A 10,274-nucleotide genomic window follows, 5' to 3' on the forward strand; every position below is an offset into this window, starting at 1 on the left:
ATCTGGGTTTAGAGTCCTGCTTGGAAAGAAGGTACTTGAGAGCAACATGGTTAGTATAGATAATGACCTTAGATCCTATTAAATAGGATCTGAACTTGTTAATAGCATAAACCACTGCAAGTAACTCCTTCTCCGTGGTGGTGTAATTTCTTTGTGCGTCATTTAAAATACGACTGGCATAATAAATGATGTGTAGGAGCTTATCATGTTTATGTCCCAGGACCGTGATGCCTAGGCATCTTAGGCTAGTTTCACAAGCCTTTTTCATCAGTTTTCATTAGGTTTCATGCACTTTCTTGAGCAATAAGTAAGTAGTTGGATGAGAATTTCATGCATATCTTGATTCAATCAAACATGGTTAATTGTGTGCATTTTCATGAGATTTATGCAAGAATTTACTTGAATGCTATGAATGATGCAAAATTTTGTGATTATGGCAAGGCTTTGATGCAATTGTTTGATTGATAATAGGTGAAGAGAAGCAGAGGAAGGGTGAGAAAGAAGCAGAGAAGGCAACGTTCGTGGCCAAAGTTGGCTCACCAACGTTGCTGGCAACGTTTTAAAGAGAAAGGGGTGCCAACGTTAGAGGGAACGTTAGAGAACCAACATTACCCCCAATGTTTTCAATAAATTTCAAAGTTGGAAACTGGAAGAATTGCCTTGTGTGCGTACGCACAAGAAGAAAAATTACAAGTGTGCATACACACAAGTGTGCAACGTTGGAGAGAACATTGGTGAACCAACATTACCCCCAACTTTCTCGACTAATCTCAAAACTAGAGCTGGAAAAATTGCCTTGTGTGCGTACGCACAGTGTTGTGTGCGTACGCATAAGAAAAAAATTTTCAAGTGTGCGCACGCACAAGGCTGCGTGCATAGGCACAAGTGTGCAACATTGGAGGGAACGTTGGTGAACCAAAGTTACCCCCAACGTCTGCGATCATATTTCAGTTTTCAGATTGGAAAATTTTGATATGATGCGTACGCGTCGATGACGCGTACGCGTGAAAGTGGAAAAACAGCAACTCTCGTGTACGCATGGGCAACGTGAACGCGCAAAATGGCAAAAAATTCAGTCTGCGCGTACGCGTGGGGGACGCGTACGCATGGACAACGTGTACGCGTGACCTGGCTAACGTTTATAGTAATGTTGGTGCACAAACGTTCCTCAATGATTTATGGGGAACGTTGATCAACGTTAGTGATTACCAATGTTAGTTGCTAACGTCCATCCTGAGTCATTGCTAGTGGCACCCATGCAAGCTCATGAACGTTGGTTAGCTCAAGCCCGTGTCAGCATCACTAAGAACCACTCTCAACTAGCTTCAACAAAGGCCAGAGCCCACATCCAAGACTTCAAGACTGAATGAAGAAAGTGTATAAATAGCATAGGATTTAAGTTAGATAGGAGGCAGGGAAGTTAGGGACCTTAATTGGGAAACCCTGTAATCATTTTTCTTTTGTACTTTGTTTACTTTTCCTGTACTTTCTTTCTTTTGGTTTTGATTGAGCAATGATGAACAAAACCCCCACTTCATTAGGGAGAGGGGCTCTATTATAATCATAATGAATCAATGAAATTCTTCTTCTTCTCAATCCGCTTAGGTAGCTATAGGATATCTTCTTCTTTGATTGTATATCCTTCACTTCGGAAAAGGGTTTGATTCGATTGAATGTAGGTGTGAACCTAGGAAGGGGAATCACTTACATTAGAATTTGATCTCTATCCTTCACAACTCTCTTGATCAACACCATTCGGAAGGAATTGAGATCTTGAGAGTTAGTGTGGCTTATGGGTGAGAGACCTGCACTTAACCTCTTCTCATGACAATTAGATCAAGGAATTGGCAATCGATTGTGATTAGAGAGATTGAATTGCCAAGGAATTGAGATCCAATCAATTTCAATCTGCCATAGATCTACCCGTATGATTGAGAAAGAAGTTGAGTCCCATTTAATTCATGATGGATTATGATATCTCCAATCCCTGATGAATCTTTCTCTTTGATTTTCTTCAACTTAGATCACTCTAAATTTACTTTAATTGCAATTTTTCACTACTATTTTGATTCCCAGCACCCAATTTCCTTTTTCAATTCATGCAATTTAAGTTCCATTGTCATTTAGATTCTGTAATTTTACTTTCTTGCACTTTAAGATTTTGCTCTTTTACATTTCTTGCAATTTAGGATTCAAGTCATTTACATTTCCTGCCTTTTAAGCTTCAGTCCTTTTACTTTCTTGCTCTTTTAAGTTTCAGTCATTTACATTTCTTGCCATTTACATTTCAAGCAATTTACATTCAGCAATTTACATTCCATGCAATTTAGATTCTGTTACTCAATTTTCTCCAAACTCTCTCAATATTAGCTTGACTAGACTCATCACCTAACTAAAATTGCTTGATCCATCAATCCCTGTGGGATCGACCTCACTCTGGTGAGTTTTACTACTTGATGCGACCCAGTATACTTGCCGGTTAGTTTGAGCGGACGTGTTTCCTGCCATCAAGTTTTTGGCGCCGTTGCCGGGGATTGATTAAGATTGACAATGATTAAGTAGGTGATAATCTAGATTAAGAATTTGTTTTTGTTTTTGTTAAGCCTACTAACTATTTGAGATTTTATTTCTACTAACTCTAACACTACTCTAGCAATAGAGTGTTTTGTTATGCTTTTGGCATTCTGTGTTTATGTATGCCAGGGGAAGAAGAGGTGTATCCACCTCCTTTGATTCTGAACCAGAGAGAACCTTCTTGAGGCTATGAAGAGAAGCAAGAGGGAAGAGGGTAATTAGGGAAGAAGACTCAGAAGAGTGAGACCAAGAATTAGAGGATAACCTCCACAATCCACCAGAGGAGGTAGCCAACAACAATGGCCAGCCTCCAAGGAGAGTTCTAGCTTCCTACACTATCCCCAATCCAAGAAATTTCGGGAGCAGCATTTTAACTCCTAATGTCCATGCTAATAATTTTGAACTCAAACCCCAACTTATCACCTTAGTTCAGAATAACTGCCAATATGGAGGAAGTACTGCAGAGGATCCGAACCAACATCTTTTTATGTTCCTATGAATTTGTGATACTATTAAAACCAATAGAGTGCATCCTGACATTTACAAACTGCTCCTATCTCAATTCTCTCTCAGAGATAAAGCCTCTCATTGGCTCTAAACTGTCCCAAAGGAGAGCATTACCAATTGGGATGATTTAGTTAGCAAGTTCGTAACTGAATTCTACCCCCCTCAAAGAGTCATTAAGCTCAAAACAGATGTGTAAACATTCAGACAACTAGAGGGAGAGTCATTATATGAAGTCTGGGAAAGGTACAAGGCCCTGATTAGAAGATGTCCTGAAGGAATGTTTAGTGAGTGGGTTGAGCTCCAAAATTTCTATGAAGGTCTATCCATGTAGTCAAGAAAAGTATTAGACTACTCTTTAGGAGGGTCATTGCAAATGATGAAGACTGCACAAGAAGCACATGACCTCACAGACATGGTTGCCAACAATGAATATTTCTATTCTTCTGAAAGAAAAGCAGCTCCCAAAAGAGGTGTATTTGAGTTTGAAGGTGTTGACACAATACTAGCTCAGAACAAGATCATGCACCAGCAACTTCAACAACAAATAGAGATGATGTCAAAGAGGATGGATAGGTTGCAACTCGCAGCAGTAAGCACAACCAATCAACCAACAGTTGTGTGGGCTCAAAATGAGGAGAGCTATGAAGGATATAATGCTGAGCAGCAGCAGAAACAAGTTCACTACATGCACAACCAAGGTTCTAGACCAAATGAGTTCCATGGGAACACTTACAATCCTTCATGGAGAAATCACCCCAATCTGAAGTTGGGAGAAAACCGAAATTCATGGCAGAAAAATTCCAATCCAAGCAACTTCTGCAACACAAACCACCAAAATCATCAATCCACTAACCAAACTCCTACAGAAAACCACAGAACAACTACCCCACATCCACCTATTATCCACCCAATAACCCATCAACTAACCAAAATAACTTCCATCAACCATCAACATCAGCAATTCTCCAAGTTCCTAGAGATTTTCAGAAAGCTAGAGAATAATCTCCCACTTGCTGAGGCATTAGAGCAAATGCCATTATATGCTAAATTCCTCAAGGAGTTCATCAACAAGAAGAGAAGTTGAAAAGAAAAAGAAACGGTGATCCTAACTCAAGAGTGTAGTGCTGTGATTCAGAAAGGCCTACCACCAAGTTTCTTCATTCCATGTACCATTGGCAGCATGCCTATTGATAAGGCCTTGTGTGATTTAGGCTCAAGCATCAACCTGATGCCACTCTCCATGATGAAAAGGCTATCTATAGAGGAATTAAAGCATACAAGAATGTCATTGCAACTAGCTGATAGGTCTATCATCATACCCAATGAAGTGGTAAAAAATCTTCTAGTCAAGGTGAGAAAGTTCATATTTCCAGCAGATTTTGTGATCCTGGATTTAGATGAAGAAAGAAGCGATTCTATCATATTGGGGAGACGTTTCCTAGCCACAGCAAGAGCCATCATTGATGTAGAGAAAGGAGAAATGATCTTGAGGGCACATGATGAGTAAATAATCTTCAATGTCTTTAGAGAGGTGCAACCTCTTGCTGAAAGGAAATATTGCATGAGAGTTGAGGAGGAGGACTTAAATTTGAAGAAAAAGCCCAATAAATCACTTATCAACTCACTCTTGGTAAAGAAGAAAGACATTAAAGAAAGACAGAAGGATCATGAGAACAAGAGAGCTGAGGAAGAATTGCAAACAGAGTTTCCAAAAGTGATAACTAAGAAGAAGGCCCCTGACATAAAGCTTGCTGCCAAGAAAGAAGAATCATCAAAGAAAGGGAAGAAGTACAAGAAAAAGGTCCCAAAAGGGTGGAAAAACACGATGATTCCAACTGAAGGATTCTCAGAGGGAGATAAAGTGAAGTTGATCTACCAACAGTTGGAAACATCTCCACATTTGGATGAGTATTACACAGTCAGTAGAATACTCTCGCTGGTGCATGCAGAAATTGTCCATCAAAACACAGGAAGAAGGCTTACAGTGAGAGGGGACAAGCTGAGACATTATGACCATCAGCCACCCTAACAGAGAAAAGCTATCAAGCTAATGACGATAAAGAAGCGCTTGTTGGGAGGCAACCCAACCAGAGGTAGCTTTCTTTTTCTAGTTGTTCCAATAAGATGTTAAGATTTCCCTGTATTGCAAGGAGTTAAGTTTGGTGTTTCACACCAAAATGAGTATAAAAAGGGTGAAAGTGTGATTTTAAGTTTGGTGTTCCACCATAGATTTCATGAAAACACACTATAACCCTCCAAAGAGCATCATGAATCATAAACTCCAAAATAATCAGGGAAATTACTTAACAGTTGTTCAACTTATAGTTCATAGCTAGCTTACTTAAATAAAAGCACAGGGTTTCATGTGTGTAATCAATTTGCTGCATAATAGATAGTGGCAGGGAACTAAGTTTGGTGTTTACACACCAAAGTTAGTTCAAAAGCCTACAAACATTCATCCATGACTAACCATCTTTCAAGTGCTTGGGGGACAAGCAACTTCCACTATCATTGTAGAAAGTTAGTCAACTTCTTGGAAGGACTATGCATCATCACCAGGGAGAATACAAAAGCCAGGGAGGATGATGAAAAACTTAGCAAGAAGATACCAAGAGGTTGTATGGTTACTTAACTGATTTAAAGTATTTTAATTGGAAGTCTAAATATACCCTTGCTGATTAGTTTACCTTTGTGTACATTCTGTTTGTTTGTTTTCTTTAATTTTCATTTGAGTGTGCTAGTCTAAGTGCCCCGTTTCGTTTACACCCTGCTTGAATGTATGTCTTGTCCCTTTTGATTTTGATTGAATAAAAGAAAATGTTTTAATACAGAAAGAGTAATAGTCCAATTTGGTAGGAAATAGAATAAGGTCAAGTGGTGGTACATGTTTGATTATTTAGTAAAATCACTATTCATGCCCGGATCCGAGCTGTACGACCCGGGCTGATCGACGACAAGTCGACCGACCTGTTCAGACCAGGATTATCCGACCTCTTTGTAAAAGTGGTCTGCCAAATCACTACAGAGGCCCAAGAAGGCCCAGAAAAAAGAACACGGCCCAAATCTAAAGGAAGCCAAAGCCTAGAAAGATAAGGATGGTTCCCCTAAAGAGAAGATGACTTCACTCAAAGATAAGATAAGATAACTCAGGTATAACTATCTTATCTCCAGAAAAGATCACTCTACAACATTATAAATATACTGGAGCACCCAGGTATAACTCATATTCTGATTCTACTAAAAACCTGCTTAATACCCTTGCTAACTTAAGCATCAGAGTCCCTTGCAGGTACCACCACCTCCGGTGACAAAGGATCAGCAGCATTGCCAGTTCAACAAGTCGGACGCGACAGCTCCAGCCACCGCTCACAAGTCGGACACGTCATCTCTGACCAGCATAGAAGATCTCGTCCGAGATCAACCTATAGTTTCAGGTAACCCTCGGAACATTGGCGCCGTTGTCGGGGAACCTGGAAGTCATCCCATCATCATGGCGGACAACCTTGGCAATGACCACAATTTCGATTTGGAAAACAAAATGCCACATAAGAATGCGGATGTCACACTAGACGATACTTCTCAGCCTAACAAAAACAAAAATTCGCCAAGCACAGGAGTCATGGAGGCACTTCAAGATCACCTAAAACAACTCGAAAAAGAGGTCGAATATCAACGGAAGGCCGAGAGAGACCTACGAAGGGAAGCTAGGCGACGCTGAGAATTAGAAGACAAGCTCCTAAAGCTTGAAGCCGATCTCAAAGCTAAAACAACTCGATCCAGCCACGAAGATAGCCCCCGCAAAGACCAAGACCCATTCACCAAAGAGATCATGAAGGCCAAAATACCAAAAGACTTCAAACCCCTTGACATGACTCCATACGACGGCACATCAGATCCCAGCCATCATCTCAATAATTTCAGAAGTAGAATGTATCTCACTGACACCTTAGACGCAATTCGATGCAAAGCCTTCCCGACTACCTTGACGAAGACAGCAATTAAATGGTTCGACAATCTGCCCCCTAGGTCCATCTCAAGCTTTGACGACTTAGCCAAGAAGTTTCTAGCCAGATTCTCCATCCAGAAGGACAAAACTAAACACGCCCCAAGCCTATTAGGGATCAAGCAAGGAGATCGGAAAAGCCTTCGCAGCTACATAGAAAGATTCAACAAACCATGTCTGGACATACAAAGTCTGCCAACAGAAGCAGCCATTATAGGTCTCATCAATGGTTTACGAGAGGGACCTTTTAGTCACTCCATATCAAAAAAACATCCCACATCTCTGAATGAAGTGCAAGAATGAGCAGAGAAATACATCAACATGGAGGAAAACTCTCGACTAGGAGAGACCTCAAAGTCCGGATTCTCCTACTCCTCCCGAGATAAGGACAAAGAGTCCAAGAAAAAAGAAGTTCAGCATGGAGAAAAGATCAAGAAATACCACAATTACACCCCCTCTTCGGGTGTCTCTTGTAGATGTCTATCGAGAAGTATGCCATACTGAAAAGATACCCCCACCTTGCCCACTCAAAAGCATGAAAGGAGGAGGAAATCAGACAGAATACTGTGAATACCATCAAATTTATGGACATCCCACCAACGAGTGCTTCGATTTAAAGAATGTCATAGAAAAATTGGTAAGAGAGGGGAGACTAGATCGGTACTTAGCCAGCAAAACAGACGAGCCAAGAAAAAGAAGAAGGGACGAAGAGGTCGAATGAACTGAACGACCACCTCGTACCCCGGAGAGACATGTCCACATGATAAACGGAGGATTTGCGGGAGGAGAAATCTCCAAATCATCTCGCAAAAGACATCTTAAAGAAGTATATCATGTCGAGGGAGGAGAAGGAGCACCCAACCTCCCTACTATCACTTTCACTAAAGAGGATGTAGTTGGCGTCATCTCGGGACATGATGATCCCATGGTCATCACTATCATATTGGCCAACGCTAATCTCCACCGCACACTGGTGGACCAGGGAAGCTCGGCTGACATATTGTTCAAAACCGCCTTTGATAAACTTGGCCTAAAGGAAAAAGAACTCAGAGCATATCCGAACAGCTTATTTGGGCTAGAAGACACTCCAATCCAACCACTTGGATACATCTCACTACACAGAACCTTTGGAAAAGGAAACTGGTCAAGGACGCTCAACATAAACTATATCGTGGTCGACGTGAGTACAGCCTACAATGCCCTGATAGGTCGGACAACGCTAAATCATCTCGGTGCAGTAGTCTCGACTCCACATCTGTGCATGAAGTTCCCAACCACAGAAGGGATCGCTACGATAAAAGCAGACCAGAAAACAGCACGCCGCTGTTACAACGAAAGTCTGAACCTTAGAGGCAAAGGAGAAGAAATCCACACCATCGAACTCGGGGGAGTTCGAGGACGGGAAGAACTTTGTCCACAACCTGAAGGTAAGATAGAAAAAGTTCAGATCGGAGATGTCCCAGATAAAATAACCAATATTGGCACAATCCTAAAAAGAGACGTAAATGAGTCCCTCATACAGTTCTTAAGAGATAATGTCGACCTCTTTGCATGGAAGGCCACAGACATGCTGGGCATAGACCCCAAACTAATGTGCCATAAACTGGCAGTATATCCAGGATCTTGGCCAGTAGAGCAGAGACGTATGATGAGCGGATAATTTATACCCTTTTTGGCATTATTTTTAGATAGTTTTTAGTAAGTTTTGGTTACTTTTTATTATATTTTTATTAGTTTTTATGCAAAAATCACATTTCTGGACTTTACTATGAGTTTGTTTGTTTTTCTGTGATTTCAGGTATTTTCTGGCTGAAATTGAGGGACCTGAACAAAAATCTAATTCAGAGGCTGAGAAAGGACTGCAGATGCTGTAGGATTTTGACCCTCCTGTACTCGAAATGGATTTTCTGGAACTAAAGAACTCTAATTGGTGCTCTTTTAATTGCATTGGAAAGTAGACATCTTGGGCTTTCCAGAAATATATAATAGTCTATACTTTTCCAGAGATTTGATGGCCCAAACTGGTGTTAAACGCCAGCCAGAGACCCTTTTTTAGAGTAAAACGCTAGAACTGGCACCAAAACTAGAGTTAAACGCCCAAACTGGCACCCAAGCTGGCGTTTAACTCCAAGAATGGCCTATGCACGTGAAAGCTTCAATGCTCAGCCCAAACACACACCAAGTGGACCCCGGAAGTGGATTTTTGCACTATCTGCACTTAGTTACTCATTTTCTGTAAACCTAAGTTACTAGTTTAGTATAAAAAATACTTTTAGAGATTCATTTTTAGGACTCATGACATATTTTACATTTAATATTGTATCTTCTACGGCATGAGCCTCTAAACCCCATAGGTCGGGGTGAGGAGCTTGATAACCCCCCGTTTTTAGGGTTTATCATGCATAGAATCTAAGAGTTTTATCAATGATCTTCCACACTTATTTATATAAAACTGCATGATTTTGTTTCTCTTTTCCATTCTATCTCATAGATGAAAATATGCTTCTTTTGCATCAAAATTTGAGATATTGTAATCCTCCTCTATTACCATTAGATGCCTTGATCCATTTGTTAAGTGATTTCAGAAGTTATAGGGCAAAAATGGCCAAGGGGAATGAAGGAAGCATGCATGAATGGAAGGAGCATAAAGCAAATCAAGGAATTGAAGTTTGCACATGCGCGCGCACGCGCACCGTGCGCGTACGCATGGATGCGCTCATCCAGAGCTAGCGCAGTGGAGCCGAGCGAGGAGCCGGCACGCTTATATGGCTGGCCCATACCCCCTATGATGCTGGCGCGCACCGTACGCCTGCGCGCAGATCGCAAAAGAGCCCAAGGACGCATACACATGCAGTGCGCGTACGCGTCGATATGCGCACATGATTTTTTAAATGAAACACGTGCCCAGCGATTTCAAGGGGGTTCCAGGCCCTGTTTTGGAGCAGATTTTGGAGGGAAAAGCTTAAGAAGACCAAGGCTTAGGGGTGTTAGGGAGGAATAGTTTTTTTTAGATATTTTGAGAAAGTTAGTTACATTTGATTTTTAGAGAGAGAAACTCCAACTTCTCTCTTGGTTTTCATCCTCCATTGCAAGTTTCCTTTGAATTCTTGGTGAGATCTATTGCTAATTGACTTTTTTTTGCTATAAGTGTAGATCTACTCTTCTTCTACTCTTAATTGATGTTCTTTTG

This window comes from Arachis ipaensis, chromosome B7, assembly GCF_059453495.1.
Source record: "Arachis ipaensis isolate K30076 ecotype BB chromosome B7, ASM5945349v1, whole genome shotgun sequence".
Lineage (NCBI taxonomy): Eukaryota > Viridiplantae > Streptophyta > Magnoliopsida > Fabales > Fabaceae > Arachis > Arachis ipaensis.